This window comes from Benincasa hispida, chromosome 11 (genome assembly GCF_027475165.1).
Source record: "Benincasa hispida cultivar pf3 chromosome 11, pf3_genome.v1.1, whole genome shotgun sequence".
NCBI lineage: Eukaryota > Viridiplantae > Streptophyta > Magnoliopsida > Cucurbitales > Cucurbitaceae > Benincasa > Benincasa hispida.
The window spans coordinates 45021288-45044692 of record NC_143488.1 but is presented as its reverse complement, the minus strand read 5'-3'; positions in this window follow the sequence as shown (position 1 = coordinate 45044692).

The following is a 23405-nucleotide window of genomic DNA, read 5'->3' as shown; positions in this document are numbered from 1 at the left end:
CTGTAGCTTGAAGCTCCAACGGTACTTGAATAACTGATTAAACTCTTTAATAACATTATCCACCATTCGTTAATTGTCGGGCACTCCACTAAAGACTGACAGCTGGACTCTTCGCACTATAGATGTATTTCTGTGTCCATTGGATATAACCAATCAACAGTACGATGACCCTTCACAAATTGCTCGTAAGTACAACTAGATCAAATTACCATTTTACCCCTGTAGTTATATTTAACTCCTTAAGTACCACCAATCCCTCTAATGAACAATAGATCATAGTCTCACTATGACTAAACTCCTCTTGGGCCAACAGAGGTTGTGGCGCCACATTGTTCAAGACTTGGAATTAGCTCTTAGGGGAGCAATTTATCTACTTACCCCTGCTTTGGGAAAGAAGTGAATTCCATCTTGTGTAGCTGAGTTCCTAGCTCCCCAATCAGACGAATTCCCAAAATGGTAGGCTTGTTGAGTCGGCGATCTGGCCACTCCCACCCATGCAAATCAAAAGACTACCCTTATAGGTAGAAGTTCACAACTCATTCAGGATTAAGATCATGTTACCTATGGTCATCCTAGTGAAATGAGAATCTCAATCATGAACAACGTTATATAACAAGATTAAACATTTCGTGGCCAGTCTTATACAAACTCCTTTGTATAGAATATCCCCGCTCGCATGTCTAATACATGAATGATCAGGATCAGATTATTTGTAGCACTTTACAACATTTGTAGCACCTACAAAGCAAGCCATATTCGTAGTGTCACTAAGATAAGGTATCCAGCCTTATCCATATACTACAGAACATTTAGGTTATTACTTAAACACGATCCACCTGTATATTTCCACATATATGTTTAAGTTACAACGATAACCATGGATGTTAGTTTATTGATTTGTGGCTAATGCAACTAAAATATCATATATTTCATAGGCAGAAGTGAATAAAATATCATATATTATTAATCACAGAAATTTTTGTTCATACAAGCTTTACAAACTATAAAACCCTACGAGATTTAGGGCATCAACTCCAACAATAGCTTCGTAATAAAGGATGGACTAGTGTGTTACACCCTAAGTTGGCACCTAAAGTTGGTGTGGCGACCTCACAACAAAAGATGGACTAGTGTGTCACATCCTAAGTTGACGCATTGGTGTTTGAAAAAAAAATACACCAAGCCCAGGATACGTTGGAAAAAAAAGAAAGTTCACCTTTTGAAAAGATTTGTAAAAGTCGGTGAGCTATAAAAGAGATACTCCCTCAAATGCAACTTGCCAGTAACTTTAATTCCTAAGGGAAAAAAACAACGAGCGTAAGTTAGTAAACTTGAAAAGAAATCCTCCAATACTAGAAAAAAAATAGAGAAGTAAATAATAAAAAAAAAAGGAAAAAAGAAAAGCTAAAGTGTGAAAAAGAAGAAAGAAAAAAGAACAAACTTGGAATGAAAAAAAAAAGAAAGAAAAACAAAAAAACAAAATTATTTTTTTAAAAAAAAAAAGTAAAGTAAATATTCAAAAAGCCCTAATTTTTCTTTTTTACTCTTAAGTCGCCTCCTGCCCCCTTTTTCTCTCTCAACTCTCACTCACCCAATACTCTTCTTCTTCGACGCCAATTTTTTCACCTGACGTTTCTAGAGAAACGTGTTTTGTTGAGCTGTACTTGTATTGATGTAGATTTGATGGGGATGTAGTTCGATCTCTAGTACTTGAACCTCTCATTCTCTCTCAGTTGAATGTGAACGCTTGATATATGGAAGTGGAATACGTGATGTTCTTGAAGTTGAAGTCTTGAAGAATACTAGTATTCTTAGGACTTGAGCTTCAATGAGTGGTTCAATCATCAATAGTTAGAAAGTTTTCTGATTGTAGAGAATTCTCTCTAGGCTCTCTAGAGTTTAAAATTTTTCTCATTCAACAAAAGCAATGAGAATTTATGTTTAAAGTAGATAATATCATTTTATTGTGGAGATATGTGAAGGATCGTTTATTTCTATCAAGTGGTATTAGAGGTATGTCTCTTACATTTATCGTGTTAGTGTCCTTCAATGACATAGTCATTATGATCCGTGGTTGAGAGCTAATTGGACAGGAAAAGCTCTAATGAAGAGGAGTTGACCTAGTTTAAAGTGATTTTGCTTGAGAGTAAACATGAATGGATGGCTATTTGAGGGAAGATTTTGGTTCTTCATCTGAGGCAAAGACTATTGGAGTGCACATTGGCTAGATAAATGGATGATTCATGTATATAAGTGAGAAAAACTATCTCTAACAGTGTTGGGTGAATTTAGACCTGAAGAAATAGGACAAAGGTCAGGAAAATACCAAGGAAGATAAATATAAGATAAAGTGGACTTGGGATCAAATAAGTTCAGATGATAATTAAACCAAATCTTAACTTATGCAGGATAAGGAAAAATCAATCTCATCCTAATCCTAAGAGGATAAGATAAACTCATGTTATTTTTCTTATAAATACATTATTATAACTTCATATTAAAATCTTAACTTGATATCTATATCTTAATCTGGAACTTGAACTTCTGATTTCTTCTTCATTGTAGAGTTCTCCATCTTTGACTTTGGCATAAGATCCATTTTTATTTATTTCGTAGATTCTCTCTTCTTCAAATTATAAATTTACTGTTATTGTCACATGAAAATTAAATATGTTTTTCCCATGTTCAAATTTTGACATCAACCATTGGCATTATATATAGGACATTTTTTTAAGAACAATCTAAGTTACCAAATTTAAAGTATATATATTTAAATGTCTCCTGTTTGCACCAAAAAAAAAAAAAAAAAAGGACACCAAGCAAAAGTCATCTGTTATTCAACTCATACGTCATTAAGCTTACATCATCAATTTTCTGGCTTATGATTTATACCTTTCTTTTAGGACAATAAAGTAGTTTTAAAAAAAGGGAAATTGTATAGGGTAGTAAAGTAAATTAGTGTACTTGTACCCGTAGGTTCCCTTTTTTAACTTTGTAACTATATATAAATATATATATATATTAAGGTGTCGTGGTGTAGTTGGTTATCACATAAAACGTAACTCAACTAACATAATACTCGTATTATTGACCTCGAAGTTTGAGGTTTGATTCCCTCATCCTATACTTTAATTGCAATAACTTTAAAACAAAAAAAGATAAATCTTAAATGGGAGTAGTTTGATGGATGTTTTGTTGAGTTCCATTTTATTAAAAAAAAAAAAAATGTGGAAAGATAGAATGACGTGGCCACTTTCTCATTTTAAAAAGAAAAAAAAAAAAAAAAAAAAAAACTTTTTGAGAAAAATATCTTTTGGTTCTTAGGTTCTAGGTTTAGTTTCTATTTAGAACTTAGGTTTCATAATGTTATAAATTTAGTTCTTAAATTTTGAGTTTGGTTTCAATTTAGACCATAGGTTTCAAAATATTACAATTTTACCTTTGACATTTGAGTTTTATTTCAATTTGGTATTTAGATTTTAAGATTTATATTTTTAACCTCGATTTTTCACTAAATACTCATTTTCGGTCTTTAGTATTAATGTATGTTAAGAAATTTAAATAATTATAATAATTAAAATTAATTAAGTTTCACTATTTTTCATCACTATTAAAATTTCACTTCATAATTATTTAAAACTAATTAAAAAATGTTAACATCAATGATTGAAAGTGAGTAATAAATGAAAAATTAATATTAAAAATGTAAAATCTTGAAACATAAGGACTAAATCGAAACAAAACTCAATCTCAACGGTAAATTGTGACATTTTGAAACTTATGGACTAATTGGAACCAAACTCAAAACTTAAAGACTAAATGTATAAAATTTTGAAACTTAAGGACCAAATAGAAATTAGATCCAAAATCTAGGGACTAAAAAACTATGTTTTTCGATTTTTTTTTTCCTGTGACAAAAGTGAAGTGAGCCTTCTCTATAGCATCTTGAAAATACAAAACTCGTAATACATAATAATTGCCCAATTTATTTTTTTTTCTCTTTTCTAATTTTTAATTCTATCATATCCTCATATTCAAAATTTTGGTCAAAACGAGCATAACATCTACTGTCATAAAATTTATATCATTGATCTCGAGGTCATATAGAAATAAGATAGCAATCAATATCAAATAGAAATAGAATGGTAATCAATCTCATTAAGAAATAGTATCAAAGAGTAATCAGACAATCAGTATCAAATAGTAATCAAATAGCAATTAGATATCAATCGATATCATTGACAAACATATTAAAATCAGTGCCAAATAACAATTAGATAGCAAATAGGTACTATTAGCAATCAGTATTAGAAACACAATCAAATAGTAATCATTTAAATAACAATTAGATAGCAATAATTATCAAATACATCAAGTATATTATTAAGAATCGATAAGATAGAATTAATTATAAAATAGCATTAAGTATATCATTAAGAATCGATGTCAAATAATAATCAAATAGCATTCGATATCATTAGTAATCATATAACAATCAATATCAAATAAAAATCAGATAGCAATCAGTATCATTAACAATTAGTATCAAATAGCAATTAGATAATAATTTCAATATTGATAAAGATGTTGTAGAAGCATTTGACAACATTGTTGTGGCGATGGTGAATGCCACTATGAGGAAGACTTTATCCATTAGTGGGGCTTTGAAATTTGCGACTAAGCGAATTTTAGAGACAAAACGGTTTACTGCTGAGACAATGTAGTGGGGATTTGTTTAATTTCAATTGTGGAAAATGCTTAAAATGTGGGTTTGAAAATTTGCAATTTTATTGTCGTGTATCAATGATGTGATAACAATAAGAAAGCAATTAGTATAAAATGACAACCAGATGAGAATTGATAATTAGATAGTAATTATATAGCGATCAGATAGAAATCACAACATATACTTACTAATTTCAGTACTTTTCTATTATAATCATATGGCCAAGTCTTTATTCACATTTAAAAATATAAATGAATAATCCTCACTTTGTGAATTAGAGAACAAGAAATTAAAAGCAAATGTTTGAAAGAATGTTATAGAGTAATAGAATGGGGTATTACCTTAACAAGGTTCCAAATTCATTTGTGCTAAATGCCCACATTTTTCAACTTTTATGACTTGGGCTTAGACCTTTTTTCTTTTCGCCAAAAAAAAATGGTGACACGCTATTAATTTCTATTTTCTTTTTTACTAAATGTACAAGCTGCCCTTAGAAAAAATTATTTTTTATAATAAAGTGAGAATTATTAATATCTATGATTTTAATATTAGAGAGGCAAAAGCCATAACTTTTTTATTAAAAAAAAAACAGAGTCATAATTTTTTTAAAGATTAAAAAAATCAAATAATTAATATTTTAATATTAAAAAATAGATGTTCTAATCTTAATATTTTTTTTATAGCAAAGTGATAGAATTATTAATATTTAAGATTGAAATTTTCAAAATAAGAATGGAAAACAATGGTTTAGAATTGGGCTTAAACCAAAGTGAGGTAGGATAAATGCCAACCCTCCACCACTGTTCCATAATTACATGTATTGCTCAAATCTATACCTTTTATTTTAAAGGAAAAAACAAACCGTTAATCAAACATTCCTTAATTTTATTTTAATGATAGCACAAATTCCAAGATCAAGAGATGCATTCTAATAAGTAAAAAAAAAAAAATACACATTTTTTCCTAATTTATCTTTAAAATATTCATTTTTCCCAAAGTATTTTTAAAATTACCCCATCATCTTAATTAACTCCCAACATCTTTCTCAATGTAATGGTTAAATAATAACTCTTTTGGTAATCTTAGGGCTAGGTTGCTCAAATCTTTGTGTTGCATAAGTTTGGCTCTTTTAGTAATTTGGAAGAAAAATTAATTTTTGGGATGGAGAAGATTCCTAGATGGGTATTCTCTTTTTTCCAGGAGGATCTTCTTGTTTGTTTCTATGTTTTTTAAAGGTTTTTTTTTTTTTTTTTTAAATAAGTTTTGTTTGTATTTTTTTTTCTTTCTTTTATGTTGTATTTATTTTTATATATTTATTATGTAATTTATAGGTCAATAATTATAAAACATATACTTAAACTAGAAAATATAAAACAAATAATTATAAAACAAAACTTTTATTTCTTCGAAACAAGTAGGGACGATTAACTAGAAGTGTGATTTTGTTGTTTTCAAAAGTTTTACACAATTTGAAAAACATTTGGAAAAAATGGAAGTAAGAAACAAAAAACCGTTAACAAACAATTTTGTTTCTCAAATAATAGAAACCAGAAACAGAAATGATAACATATAATTTCTTAATTTTTTTATTTAAAAAGTTTCAAATGGAAATTTCGGAAAACTTTATGAAAATGGATGAAAATTGATAAAAATTATTATAATTAATTAATGAAACTTTAATTGGGATTTAATTAGATTATGGTTAACAATTTTTAATTATCATTTCTATAAAGTAAGAAACATTTTGATGTATGTTGTAAATGTCTGTATGAATTAAATATCAATGTGAGAGCAAAAAATTTAAAAAGAAATAGAAAATAATATAAAGTTTATGAATATTTTAAGGTGAAATGACATGGATATGAAACATTTGGATGGTAAAATAAACAAAACTCCCATCAATTTAATTTTAAGATGAGATGTTGTGAAAATTTAATGGAGAGAATTCAAATGAGGTTTTAATATAGAATTTTTTTTGTGGTTTTTCTTGTGGGTTTTTTTTTTAAAATTGAATTTGTTTGGGAAAGAAAGTTTTGGATTGAAAATAAAATTGATAATTGAGAAAAGTTGGAAATTAGAAAAAGTAGCACATTGAACAAAGCTTCGTTCTTCATCGAAATTATCATTAGGATGTAAACTATACAATTACTTGTAATCAAGACCATAAAATAAGATAATATAGCTAATTTCTTTTGTAAATAAATCAACATTTTCTTGAAATATTCTAAAAAATTTGAAATTTCTTCAAGAAAAAAAAAATTCATCCTTACCAAAATTTTAGGGTGCGTTTCAATGGAAATTTTCCACTGTACTTTGATGAACTTTAAAAAGTATCTAACATGTCTTTAAAGCTTTAATTGTTATATTCAATAGATTTTGTAACTTTAAAAGCTTTTAATTGTTCCACGCACTCTCCATTTTATATCTAATAGCCTGGTCACGTAATTTGTAATATTGTGTCTAACAAGTTCCTGATTTATGCAACATTTTATGAATTAAAGTTAAGAAACCTATTAGATGCACTATTGAAACTTTAGAGACATATAAGACACAACTATGTAATTGTAATTTAGTCTTTAGGTTGAAAGTTTCTTTTGGTCTTTGAATTTTCATTGTCTGATTTAGTTTATGCATTTTCAAATTTATAATAATTTAATCTTTGAACTCTAACATGTCATAATTTATTCTCTATACTTTTAAACTTGTAATAATTTAGTATCTAATCGTAAAAAAATTTCATCAAACTTAATTGTAAAAAAGTGGAAATAAATTCTCTCTTTTAAATCGTCTATTTCTTCTTCTAAATTCTTTTAGTATGTTATGTAACTTTATCATTAGATTAGCAACAACCAATGTTAGTATGCACTAGAGTTAATTATATATATCTATATAATTGAAAATTTTGTTATAACATAATGGGACTCTTTAAACAATTAGGAACTTAATTATAAAAATATCCCAAAATATCATGAACTAAAACTTTAATCTAATTAAAGTTCAGATTTTTTTGGTTGAAAGAATATATTAAAGCTAAGAAATTATAGTATAACACACACGCACTATAATTTCACAATAGACTGTGTACAGTGATGGTTTTGATTGTGTTTAAGCACTTTAGTTTGGACATTTTGGTATTGAGCTTAAAGTATTACTATAATTATTTTATGTTTTTTCTTTTTAAAAAAATTGAGATCAGATTAAAATATTTTGAGATTAAAGTATAAGCATGTTGGGACTTGATTTGACTTGATTTCAAGTGTTTTATTGATTAAATCTTATGTGTTTTCTAATTCATTTTTAGTAATTAACTCAATAAATTGAAAAAATCTAAAGCTAAAAAATTGAGTGATTGATAAAAAAAAAACGAATATCTTGGATAGAAGTTGCATTTTTTTTTTTTAAAGAAAATATTTTAAAGTTTGAAGGTCAACATCTCACACAATTACAATATTGTGCCTAAAATATTAATTAGAAATAAAATAAAAATACTTAGATAATCCAAGTCCTATGTTTGTATTCTTAGGGACTATTTGGATTGAGGTTTTCTCAATGTCCAAGAATTAAGATGTCTGAGAATTATATGTCTGGAAATAAAATTACTGAGAAGGATGATTATGTTTGGTTATGCATGGAAAACAATGTCTGGAAATAATATATGTGGTAATAATATGTGGGAATTAAAAAAAAAAATTGAGATTGTGAAAACAAATCCAAACGATCGTTTACAAAATACTATATGATCGGCCAAATTATAGAAACTCAATTATAGAATTAATTTGTCTGTTTACATAATACATATCACGGCCAAATTAACTTATTAGTAAGTTTACAGCGGGCTTTTTTTTTTTTCTCCCTAAAACCAATTGGATCGATTACGTTAGAACTCAGTTGGTCTAAAAAACTAAATCGATTATCACCCTTACTTAGTATATAGAATTAGCATGTAATATTAATCAAGTCAGCATGATTCCGTGGTAATTAGCACGTAATATCTCTCTTGAGAAGGTGTTGTACTAAAAAAAATAAAAATATATAAAAGGAAAAAGATAATTATCATTAGTTTTAATTTCTTTTTCCACATTGACTAGAAAGATGATTACCATTAGTTTTAATTTCTTTTTCCACATTGACGTTCTAACATATTTACCTCAACTAAGTCCTACAAACGTGTTTCTAATCAACGGTTTATTTCACAAGTTTTGAGATTTAAGCGGATATTTAATATATTGTTTGTTTAACTGAATTCTAGATATTGATACTTTCAAATACTTCCCAATACATATATAACACGTGATTTTACAAATCTATTTTTACACTTACATTTTTCAAAGAAAAAAGATAAGCTATTTATCTAATCTTTCCCAATTAAAACTATGCAACCTATTTAAAAAATTCACTACTCGACTCCAAAACTAAAAGGAAAAAGAAAAAAATTAAGATCAAACCCTAGAATATCATCTAATATTCATCTTCACATTTGAGTCCTCACAAAATCCTCTAAAATATAACTCACTTGAATATCTTCAACAATTCAACGAAGAAATTCTTCGTTTATCTCATACTTCTCCCTCTAATCTTTCTTATTCTTCTTTGATCAATACGAGTCACTTTTTTATTGCATTTTATTGACTATTTTACTTTAACATTTTAAATGTTATTTTTTTGTATTGTATTTTAGTGTTTGAATTGTATTTTGTACTATTATCATGAACTTAAATTCTAAATTTATCTATATCCTAGATTTTTTTAAGGAAAAAAAAATGTATCTTCAACGTATCGGTATCCTAATTTTTTAGAAATTGACATATCACCATATCCAATCGTATCCGTATCTCGTATCAATATCTGTATCTATACTTCATAGATAGGATTTCACTTTCTAAAACTCACGATATCCAGAGAATTTTAAAACTCATTTGACATGGGTTTTGTACTCTCTATATAGGTGAAATTTTTATATTTAGCGATGAGTGGTAAAAATATAGTATGATTAATCAATATGTTAATATCAATTAATTATTACTATTAATTTCAATGAATTACATACATACATTATTTAAATTTAATAAATTTCAACTAATACATTTACCATTTATATTTATATTTTATGTTATCTATAGAATTTTATTATTCATTATTAATATTCTAATTTATTTGATTATTTTTAGCAATTAAAGTATAAATTAATATTTAATTAAAAATATTCCTTTGATGATATTTTAAATGGTTAAATAATTAATAAATGGTTCGTTTGATCATTTTTTCGTTTCTTGTTTCTTGTTTTTTAAGAACGAGAAACAAGAATATGTTTTGTAACTATTTTTGTTTCTTGTTTCTTAAAAAAAACAGAAACAGAAATAGAAACGTGTTTGATAACTATTTCTTGTTTGTAGTTTCACTACAAGAATTTTGGGCTTTAATGTCAGTTGAAAAAAGTAAAACCGGATGTATAATGTCGGTTTTATTATTTTTTTTTTTAAAAAAAAGTGGATCTTTAATATCGGTTTTAAACCAACATTGTAGGTGTACCTTTAATGTCGGTTTTAAACCGACATTAATGATTCGCTTAATTTTTCTTCACATTTTCTATCTTCCCCCATTTTTTTCGTTTCGCTCTTCACTCTCTCCCTATTTTCTTTTTCCTCTCATTCTCACACTTTCACTCACCCACAACCCACGCGAAACCCACCAATGCAGGCGTTCTTCATCTTCGACAGCTTTTTAGGTAGCTTTTCAGACTTATACCTTTGATGGCTCGTCCTCTCTATCTCCGGCAGCTCATCTTCTCGTCCTCTCTATCTCCATCGCCGACTCCTTCCAGTGCGAGCTTCGTACCAGCTCCGTCAAGATCTGAGAGTTCGACTCTTTCCAGCATCATTGAGCTTTATTTCAAGTTTGTTCCATATCTGAAAGTTGTTCTCTTCACATAGTTTATTTTAGGTCAAACAAAAAGTTGAAAAAGAAATTGAGAGAAAAGCTAGTCGAATCTTTGATTTCATCAGTCACCGGAAGAGACTCTTAACGATGATGTTTTTGAGAAAAGCTAGTAGGGATTCTTTTTAATCTTTTATGTTTTACAATACATACATCAAATAGTTTTCCTTATTTTTCTATTTTTGAAAATCCCCCTTTATTTAATTTCTTTTTAATCTTTTATGTTTTGTGATTTGTTAGGTGTATGATTCTCCTTATCTGCAAGAACTAGTTGGTGGATGGAGACATAAACGGTTAGATGCTAAGTTAATTGTTCAACTTCTTCACAGTTTTAATGCTCCCATTGGTAAGATTGTATTTTTGTAGGTTATTGCCTCTGAATATTTTTGCATACTGCATGTGATACTGGGATTAAGTGTTTTTTTAGTTCTCAATTGACATTAATGTTTCTAGGTAGGATGACTACGATGGAATGAAAATGAATATTTGGATGTTTATAGCCAAAATAATTTTAGAGAAATTGGATATGTTCTTTGATCTCTCTTTCCCCGGCGAAGATTTACAAAGAGTTTTCCTGAAGCAAAAGAAATTGTTGAATTTAATGAATTGCACTTCTTCACCTCAGGGTCTTTAGTTTCACACATCTTTTTTTTATGTTGGTTTAGTAGGAAAATGTATCAATATCCTTGTTCTCTTCTTCACTTTGCTTCTAGGGTCTCCTTATTTTGATGTATACTTCTATCTTTTTTCATTTAACAGACGTGGTTCTGGTTTTTAGGAACTACTGCATATCTGGAGCAGTCAATCCCATTTCCACAGGATGGAAAATAGGTATGTGATTGATTTTAATAGGACTTAATCGAACCTAGATCTTTTGCTAAGAAGACACAATCCTCTATAAAATTGATAATCTCTTTATCCTGTTTTTCTAGAATCTTAAGCTTTCTGTGGACTTCTTTTGAGATTAGTCAAATTTGAAGTAGTTGTTAGCACTACAGTTGATTTGTATACTCTTGTAAATTGTCGATATCATGTTTTGGCTTTTGTGTGCATTTTTCGTATTAGTATCTTCCCTTTGTGAAGGGTTCTTTTTTTTATTCAGAGTAAGTCAATTATGAGACAAACACCGATGATGTTGCCCGTGAATACAAAGACTAAATGTACTAAACTATTTCAGAGTAAGGTTCTTTTGGAAACTAGTTGAATTAGAATTTTTTAGCTAACTCATTTGAGCAATAATGAAATAATTTTGAGTGAGATTTTTCATTTTGTTAGGTTCAAGTTTGAAGTGTAAGGCTAAATTTTGATTCTTGGGGATTTGGAAGTAAGATAGAAAGATTGTATTGGACATGTTTTAAGAAGGTTGACGAGTGGAGAAGGTGCACCCAACACAAAAAGGACTTCATAACAACATTAATAACAAGTACAAGGTAATGTTTATAAGATTCTTATCTTAAAAGTCTATTTGTTCTAAAGTTTTGGATTAGATTCAGTGTTAGAATGCTATGACTATCCTGCAATTATGGTAGTCATAGTTTAGTTGTTTATGACTTCTATTGAGTGGTTTATTGTGGTGGAACTTCTTAGGCATCCTTTAGTAGTTTATATTTATGCATTATTTGTCTAAATGAATCCGGTTGCACTATGGTAGATTGTGGGTTATTCATGCATTGTGGGTTAGGTTAATTCTTCATTATTCAAGAGAGGAAGATTGCATTGGACATGTTTTAAAACTGCTAAGTAGGTAAGAATCTTGCTTGGATTCATAAAGTTTGTTTATTTCATTAAGTTGTTTGAGTTTATAAGCTTAAGGATTCATGGTGGTCATCCAACTTTGTTTTCTTCCACTGATCTGTATCATAAGTAACAATTTTTTTCTTTGTTCATTTATTTTTCAAATACTTTGCTCTTCTTGGCTTCTCCTATTTACTTTTGGTTTTGTTCTCCACCTCTATTTCCATGTGTGACATTTGTCATACCTCTTTTGTGATAAAATGAAATGGGAATGATTTATGATTAAATAGTACAATGAGAGCATGGGTTTGGTGGTTCATTTCTTCAAAATTCTTGCTTTTCTGTTTGTGTGATGCTTTGAGTTAAAGAAACAATTCGCTTTCATAAAATGAAATAGGAATGATCTAAGCTATCATCGAACATGCTGTGTTGGGCTTTTTTTTATTGGAATTTATTAAAGAAGATGTTGCCATTATGAAATTATTACGATAATGAGCCATTATGTTCGATGGTGGCTTGATTTTGATTCTTTGTTTTGTTTTTCATTTCTTTTTAGCTACACCAATGGTTGTCCTGAGTCTTGTTCTTGTCAAATGTGCTTTAGCAACCCTGAGAATATAAATATTGTTATTATAGACCTTTCTGTAATAATAATTGAATATAATAATAGTTTTTCTATCTATTTTTCCTTTATGTCTAAGAAAGCACTCCATATTTCATCTATTGTTCTTGTAGATTCTTGAATATATGTATTGGAAGAGTTTTGTAGGGGAATGAGAATAATGTTTGTTGAGATAAAAAATGCTTTGGCATTATAAGAATTTAAGAGAATTGTGTCTATTTCAAGAAAACTTTTGCTTCCTTAGTTATACTCCTACGAGTTTAGCTTTAGTTCATATTGATTGAAGTTACCTCACATTAGTGTTCTCTCAATCTCTTCCTCTACCATAACATGATACATATTAAAACTCTCTATGTAGGTCAGTCTTGGAATTCAAAAGAAGGTAGTTTGGTTATCCATTATGTCATCTCCATCATCTCCATGATCTATTGAATTCAAAAGAAGGTAATTTGGTTACCCATTATGCCATCAGCAAAATAGTTTATTCATTCTATGGGATATTTAGTGTTGATAGGACCATTTGCTTTTCTGCTTGAATGTCCCTTTGTTAAGAATGTGTGCTTGTGATATGACATGTTTTGGGATGTTTTGCTTTAATTGATTCTGCTTGTGATATGACATGTTTTTTTTTATGTTTTTGGATGTTAGTTTATTTCAAGTTATAACTTATAGTTTGGCGATGTTAGTTTAATAATTTTGTGTGTATATATAATTGTTTCTATTATTGTTTCAGAACAATTTATGAACTTGAAGAAGCAACAAAATTTAATTTCATATTAGAGAAAAACTCTTTTTTCAAATACTATAGGTCTTGAAGAACATCACTCGGAGAAGAGCAAATGTCAAGAACATCATTTTAATGTTTATGAGAAATGCAAGAAGAGAGAGGTATTTTCTTAACTTAGTTATATGTAAATCCTGATCTATTGATTGATTGTTGGATGTTTAGATCCTGTTATTGCTCCATAGAACTACATGTTAAATTTGGATGGAGAAAGAACTTAAGCTATTCAAGTCTTGTTCTTTTTGTGGTAATGGAATTTTAGTTTGAAATTTTGATCTTGTAGGCACTCTTGCATAGTTGGTGTATTTTTCTAGAAACAAGAAATTCTTGAAAAATGATTAAGTTCAAACTTCTGTAAAAGCTAGTGGAAGAAGTCATTCCATTCTCCAAGGGAAGATTCACTTTACCCAGTTTGAAGCAAGCAAAATAAGATTGTATTACGTTTATTAAACACAAGCAACTTGGCGTGAGTGATTTCCTTTGTGGCATACACTTGTGCATGATCTATTTTCCTCTTAAACTTGTTTAGTTAATATGATTGGTCTAGTTGCCTAAGAAATGAAAAAAGAACTCCTTTGCTGAATTTATTGTTTGGATTCTTTATAAGATTTAAATGAAGTTCAAGTTTGTTTACAAATTTTGAAGTTCTAGATTTATATTTTGAAGTTATTCTTTTTCAACTCTTGCAAATCGTGATATTTATCATATTTTTCTTAATTGTGTTGTTGATTGTTGTCATACTTAAAAATTTCTCAGGGTTCTGGTGGAAGGTCGGGTTTTGGCAGTGGAGCTGGTAGCTATGGTAGTGGAGCAACAGCTCAAAGTTTAATTGGAAAGTAACATTTTACACGTAATTCAATTAATTTTACTGGAATGAGTTACGAGCTTGATTGAAGAGATTGTTAGCCTTTTTTTCCCTTTCTTTTAGCTTACGAGAATATTATAAATTCGAGTTTATTAGAACTACTACTTTGTACGTATAAATTTTTTTATTCTCTTTGGGAGCCAACTTAGATTAAAATTTTTGTGTTTGTTGAGATCTTAATATATAAAAACAATTCTCTTTGGGAGCTAACTATTCTTTGTACTTTGTAACCCAACATGAGACATATAATGTCGTTTTTAACTTTTTGACCGACATAATGGATTGGACAATGACATTTAAAAAAAAAAAGGACAATAATTGAAAAAAAACGGACAAGAATTTTGGGCTTCAGTGTTGGTTTAAAACTGACATTAAAGGGCTTTAATGTCAGTTGAACCGACATTCCGACATTGAAGATCGTGTTATCAAAGGTCTTTAATGTCGGTTGTCTTTAATGTTGGTTTTAAATCGACATTGAAGAGGGTGTACAATGTCGGTTTAAAACCGATATTAAAGACAACCGACATTAAAGACCTTTTATAACACTATCTTCAATGTCGGTTGTCAACGATATTAAAGTCCATAATTCTTGTAGTGTTTCGTATTTTTTGCCTCACAATTTTCCTTATTTTATAGTTTAAATATTATTTAATTACACACACACATTAAAATATAAAAGATTATAAAAAATTTACATTGTCAAGTACAAATAAATCCTGATACAAAACTAACCACAATAATACAATTGTTTATATATTTCAAATATTGCTCTAATTTGCTTTGCAATATTATTTCTTCACTCGATTCATTCATCTTAAATGATGTCAACTCAATCCAACTCAATTATATTATTATATAAATATTGTAGTTGTAAAATACTAAATGAAGTTAGGTGAATATTTTAGTGAACATGAAATTCTAATTGGTTTCAAATATACTAAAAAAATTCAAAATTCAAAATCAAAATAATATATAAACGTGCATATTAAAGATTTTAAATATACAAATTTGAAATTCAAAAATTTTAAATGTACAAATTTGAAATTTGAAATAATATATAAATCTAAATATTATAAATTTAAAATTTTAAAATTAAACTAATATATAAATATACCTATTGCAAAATCAAGAAATATAAAAAGAATTAATGATATAAAAAATGAAAAAGGTCATAAAAATAAAAGAGACAAAAAAAGTAATAAAAATGAAAAAAAAAAAAAAAAAAAAAAAGGTGACGATCTTGGATAAGGATGATAGATGGTTCGATAGTTTTAGAGCCAACCAAAAACCAAATCAAACCAATAGTTTTACAAAGAATGGATCTAAATCAATATTCAATAAAGAATAAAACCAATAGATTTTTTTTTTATTTGGTTATGTTTATTGTCGATTTGGTTCTCGATTTTTGGTATTTTCTTTTTTTTTCTTCCACATTGTTATTTTTATTTCTTTTTTTAATTGGTACTTTTTGCTAATTTTTTAAATTAAAATGGGATATTTTTTCTTTGAAATTTGATTTTTTTTATAAATTTTTCTTGGCACTTTTCTAAATCATACAAGCACCATAAAAATTGGTCATTTTTTCTAAACAACAAATATATACACACCATTATAATTAAAATACTAAAAGATACCTAATGTTAGAGTTTTCTAAGAGTATGTATCTTCAGTTCTGTTCGGTTTTGATTGGTTTTTCAAATTAAAAATCGATTTGAACCAATACTTTTTGGATTTCTCCAAATACAAACCAGTATGTCAAATTTTAAACTAAAAAGTCATATCAAACCATTAGATCAATTTAGATTGGTTTGACTTTTCGATTTTTCGATTCATTGTTGCACTCATAATCCTGGGATTCGAACCTAGGACAGGTTGGTAGAAAGAAATTCTTCACTTGTGTGCTATAAATGAAAAATAGTATTATATAATATGAAAACAAAACAGGGAAACTATTTTCTATAGTTTCTAAAATTTAACACAAATATCAGAAATATTTCTCAAATTTTAGAAATAAGAATGAAATAGATAATCAAACAAGGATTTTTTTTTTTTTTAAAAAAAATAATGTTATTTTAATAATTATTGACAAAATATGGTTCAGCTGAATGATAAAAGTAGGGCAGTGAAACTGTGGACTCGGTACACGATTACATATAAACCGTGTATCTGATCCACAATTTAACCCAAATCGTGGTCGAGGTCTATAACTTCCTTCCACATCACATGAACCAGCTGCTGACCTGCCATAAGAATGCCACATGACTGGCATGCAGCTTTGACCACGTAATCGTGGACTGGGTCCACAACTTCTTAATTCATGTGCCGGGTACATGAGTTAATGGTCCCAAAAAACCCTCCCCTTCCTTCTCCGTTCAGTTCCTTCCTTATCTCCAACATTTTTCTTTCTTCCTTTCTGCCCCAACCCGCCGCCAGCCATTGTCCATCATCCGCTATCTGCTTCATTGTCCGTCATTCTTCGTGCTGCCACTATTATGTCGCCATTGACCTAGGTAATTTTTGTCTTCAATATATGAGATTGTGGCTTGAATATCTATAGATCTAATCGTGTCGTGTCACCATTGTCCCTCATCCATTATCTGCTTCGTCGTCATCATTCTTCGTGCTACCACTATCGTGTCGCCATCGACCGTAGGTAATTTTTTTTTCTTCAATATATGAAATTATGGCTTGAATATCTATAGATTTAATATTTTGTTAATACAAAAAGGAATGTTATTTGATACTAAAGAAGATCTACAACTGGTCGTAAATAAGTACTGCATGACAGAACACTATCATATTTTCATAGTAAAATTGAACAAGATATTTGGTATATGAGATGCAAAACAGTGGAAAGATGGTAGTGATTAGAGGTTATAGATTTGTCGACGTAAAACTCATGGGATGTTTGAAATTACTAAACTTGTAAAGGAGCATTCATATTTGTACTTAGAGCTGACATAGGATCATTCACAGCTTGATTTGAATTTTATGAGTATTGAAATTCAAAATATGGTTAAAGTTGATCATGAGGTTCATGTGGCATTACTTCAAGAAGTAATTAAAAAGCAATATGGGTATAATATTAATTATAGACGTGTCTGGCAAGCAAAGAGAAAAGCAATGATTGTTGTGTTTGGTCATTGGGAGAAATCATATTCAGAGCTTCCATATTGGTTGAGTGTTGTTGTGCACTACAATCCTAGAATACGATCAGATTGGTATTTTCTTCCATCTGATGTGCTAGGTACGATTACTTTCGGTCGAGTTTTCTGGTCCTTTGGTCTTGCGAGAGAAGGGTTCCAATATTGTAGGCCATTAATTTAGATCGATGGAACTCATCTCTACGGAAAGTATTAAGGAAAATTATTGATCGCCTTATCTATTGATACAAATGGACATATATTTCCCCTTGCTTTTACTATTATTGAAGGAGAAAACTCATCCAGTTAGTCATAGTTTCTGTAGGCATTGCGTGAATATGTTATCGAACAAGATGGTATTTGTTTGATTTCTGATAGACATAAAAATATTCTTGCTACAATTACCAATGAGGAAATAGGTTGGAGTGAAGTTAGAGCATACCATTGATATTATCTTCATCATGTTGCTAGTATTTCAATATGAAATACAAATCGTAACAATTGAAAGATTTGGTATTTAAGGCAGAAAATTACTACCAAAGGTGCAAGTTCATTAGATGCATGAAAGAGTTGAAGCAATTGAACCCTTGAACCCTGAGTGCCTTGAATATTTTTCTGATATTGACTTAAAAAAATGGACACAATCACATGATGATGAGTACCGCTATAAATGGATGACAAGCAATGCAACTGAATGTATAGGGTAGGCGCAAGAATGTTATCGATTATTTCTTTGGTTAGGCTAATATTCTATCACACAATACTATATTTTTAATGTCAAAGACAAAAGATAAGGGAAACACTTGATCGTGGGGACATATATACAAAATATTTCATGAAGAAGCTTAAGAGGTGGGGAAAATGAACATTTGCACATACACTAACATCTATTGATAGAGAAACCCAAACTTTTAAAGTACAAACTAACATAAGTATGATTTTTCCCTATAAAAACCCACACACACAAGTTGTGCACTTGAAAGAAGGGGCTTCTTCTTGTAATAAATGACAATCATTCAAGATTTCATGCTCTCACATAGTTATAGTTTGTAATTACATGTGTTTGACATACTTACCTCTTATTGATGAATGCTACAAATTGTCTCATTTCAATCGATGTTATAAAGGTCGCTTTCATCTAATACAACACCTAGATTATTAGCTAGAATTATAATTTACAGAAGTTTGTCCAAATGCAGGCTTACTAAGAGAACATGGTCGACAAAAAAGTACGCAAATTCATAAAGCATTGGATTAGAGAAAGGCTAGCCAAAAAGTTTGATGTATAATTTTCAAAGGAGAAAGACATAACAAGCGTACTTGTCCACAACGTACATTAGGTGCTTCCTCTTTGGGTCATTGGTGACTTTGTTATGTAATGGACTTTTTTATGTAATTGAATTTGTTATGTATTTGGATTTTGTTATGTAATTGAATTTGCTATGTATTAGACTTTTTTATGTAATTAAAATTGTTATGTAATGGGTTTTGTTATGTAATGGATTTTGTTATGTAACTGAATTTGTTATGTAATTGACTATTTTATGTAATTGACTTTGTTATGGAATTGACTCTATTAATATATGTTTATATTCTTTCCGTGTTTGTGCATCATGGATCCTAGTCCTTCTAATCATGTGCAACTATGTCAACAAAATACCCATCATTCACAATCGATATAGGATAGTTTTTCTATTGTACTTTTAGGCTATCAGAGAAGGGAGGCATCTGCACAACGTACTATCTCGTTTGATCCATGTATTATGCCTTACATACAACAGGCCGATTTTCTTGGGGTTGCAAAAATTGGATTTATCCACCTGGAAAACCTGTGATAGGTTCATTTCAATATAATTGAAAAACTGTTTATGACGATTTTTTGGGCATTTGACTAGATGATTTGAACGGCTTAAGATTGAATATCCCATTGTTAGTGTCCCAATTTCTAGAGTTTTCTTTCGATGCCAACGACATTACCGTACAAAGGTATGCACAAGCATACATTATGCAGCTTATTGGAGGATTTTTATTTGCTGACAAGTCAAACACTTTTGTACATATTATGTTTCTTCCACTCGACTGATTTCGAGCACGTTGTATGTACTCGTAGGGTGCTGCCTGCCTTGCATGCCTTTATAGAGAATTATATCGGGCTACTAATGCACAAACTTTGGAAATAGCGGGGCCGCTGATACTATATAAGTATGGGCTTATTAAAGATTTAACATTATAGCACTACAAGTTCAATTACAGGCCCCAACTCATCGTCCATTCCATGTCAGGTATTATTTTATTTATATTATCATTTTATGTAATAAAATAAATTAATTGTATTTTTTAAAAATTGTAGATGGAATGGTATATTAGTCACCTCTAAAGAGTCAACAAATATGTTACTAGTATACCAACAAATAATTGATTGACTGATGCACAATCAGATAATAAATGAATATACAAATGAATATTACATACTTTTTGGTGTCTAAGTATTTTTTTCTTTTCAGATTAATTGGATGCCATGCACACACGACATTTGATTGATTGTTAGTCCTCTTATATGCTTCTATATAGTAGAGCGGCATCAATCAAATTGTGTGTTGAGATAGTTCGGCCTGCGACAAACGGTACCTTCATTGTACTATACACTTCCGATACTACACTTGATTGGTTTGAGAGGTAAGCATGACTAAGATTATCGTCAAATTCATGCAGAATATATATCATACTAGCGTGAACGTCATGGTCGTTGTGCATAATGAGAAATAACAAATGGACCAACTATATCAGATGACTATTTTGCCTGGTATGATTCAATCACAAGACAATTTATCATATCTGATGGCACTTACTATTACTACATGATAAGAATTTATTATCTTACATTGCTTAAATGTATGATATGAACATTATTTAGTATTAATTTTTTCCATCATACAGAATACAACAATATTCAGTACAACACAATTTACCAAAGTTTGGTTCAATGTGTGACCAAACCTTGGTAAATGTAGAAAATATTATTCAGCAAATAAGATGACTCAATGTTGCTGACACTAATCAAAGATGTATTCATCGTAGACAACAATGGCAACAAAGCGGAGCTAATCTAGAGACACACAAAGATGATCATCATGTGGAAAATTGAATGACTTGTAATTCAAACTTTCAGCTTCATGTGAACTTCTATCTTGAAATAAAGGAACTAATGAAATTACATTTTATCATGATACACTAAATCTAGTAAATGAGTATGATATAAAGGATCAAGAACAAAACAAGTAAGGAAGAAAATTATTAGTTAAAAATAAAAATAAAAAAACAATCAAAATGGGGAAAAAATACTAAAATCGTGGACGGGGTCCATGAGTTTGGTCCTCATTTTGACTAAATCCACATGGTTGACATGGCAGCCATCTAGCATCCACGGGGTGATACTGAATTAAACAATAGTCGTGGAGTGGGCACACGATTTTTTCACACGCCAAAACTACTCTATTTTTGTCAATATTTTTCCCTTCAACTCTATATTTGAAATTTCTTTTCTATGTACCCTATTTTTTTTTCATTACTTTTTAAAATTACATTATTCTTGATCTTATCCCTCAAATAAGTCTGTTTCTTAAAAAATGAAAAAAAAAACATAAACAAAAAATGGAAAATAGGAACGTTATCAAACGAACCCTAATATAACAATACATTAAATAATGCTCAATTTTATTTATTACTATATTACTTATTCTCTTACATATAATTAAATAATTATTAAGTTTTGGTTTAAGTGATCCCATTTTTTTCATCGGGTCCGGGTAGAGACCAAAGGTCTTGACGGCGAAAGCACTCTGCTGGGCCGACACTGACACTGAGAGACGAAAGCTAGGGGAGCGAATGGGATTAGATACCCCAGTAGTCCTAGCCGTAAACGATGGATACTAGGCGCTGTGCGTATCGACCCGTGCAGTGCTGTAGCTAACGCGTTAAGTATCCCGCCTGGGGTGTACGTTCGCAAGAATGAAAATCTCAAACATTTAAATCTATATGCGGGAAGTAATATTTGCGATTCAAGCAAGCCAGAAGTACCAATAATGTGACATACTAATGGGTAATATACTTTTTTTTTTATCAGAAATAAAATACACATAAAGAAAATTGAAAATAGTTTTCTTCCATATTAATAAAAAATAGGAAACTAATATACTCTTTTTAGTGCCCCTTGATATTAATATTGTTGTTTTCAAAACTTATTAGAGAAATATTGTTGTTTTGAAACTTATTAGAGAAATATTGTTGTTTTGGGAGTTCGAGGCTAGAGGTCAAATGTTGAGAACTCGACTAATGTGGAGGTCGAACGTTGAGAATTCGATGAACAATACATAGGCTGAAACTTCAACCCTCGACAATGAAAATTTCGCGAATCTCGCTTAGGTTGTCGAAGGTTGAAGTTTCGACACACATCCACCCTCGAGATTGCAGGTTTATTACTTTTCTTTTTCCCTCATAGAGGAAATAAAGTAATGAGATGATATACTATACGTATCTGTGCACTCGAGCTGCTTCTAACAACCTATGCATTTTTTATCCTTTTGAATTAGACGAAGGCTTGTGGGATTGATGTGAGGGGGTGGGGATGGCTATATTTCTGGGAGCGAACTCTAGGTGAATATAAAGTGCATAGATACAAGTTATGTCGTGGAATGAAAGATAATTCCGAATTAGCTTTGTCTACGAACAAAATTTTGTATATTAAGTTGTCGAAGATTACACACATGTCGAAACTTCAAAGCGATTAACGAGATAAGTGGGCCGAAGTAGATTAAGGAGAGAGCGAGATTCAAAGTGAGATAGTAGAAGAGAGCGAGATGTTGAACGAGATTTTAAGAGAGAGCGAGATTCAAAGCGAGATTTTAGGAGAGAGCGAGATTCAAATCGAGAATGTTGGAGAGGGCGAGATTTAGTTTATATTGACTAATTTGACTAACATTGAACTTGGTAAAATGAAATGGTTGAATAATTGAAAAATGAGATTATTCAGGAATACACATTGAATGCTAAGATTACGCATTGAGTTTCTGGTAGTAGATCCATAATCAAAAAAGTGTTTGTGATTGTTCCAGAAGAAATGAAAGCTAGTAATCATTAATGGAAAAATAACAACAATAACAGAGAGAGCGAGATATTGAGAGAGAGCGAGATCTTAGGAGAGAGCGAGAGTGAGAGTGAGATCTTACGAGATCTTAGGAGAGAGGAGAGAGCGAGATTGAGAGAGCAAGATCTTAGAGAGAGCGGGATTGAGAGAGCGAGAGTCTTCACTTTATTTGAACTTTCCATAGAAATATATATAAAAAAAGAGAAAAAAGAGCTAATAATCATACTATAATTGAATAATCATTAGACTATAATTGAATATATTAGATTATTATACTATAATTGAATAATCATTAGACAATAAATTGAATATATTAGATTATTATACTATAATTGAATAATCATTAGACAACAAATTGAATATATTAGATTATTATACTATAATTGAATAATCATTAGACAATAAATTTAATATATTAGATTATTATACTGTAAATTGAATATATTAGATTATT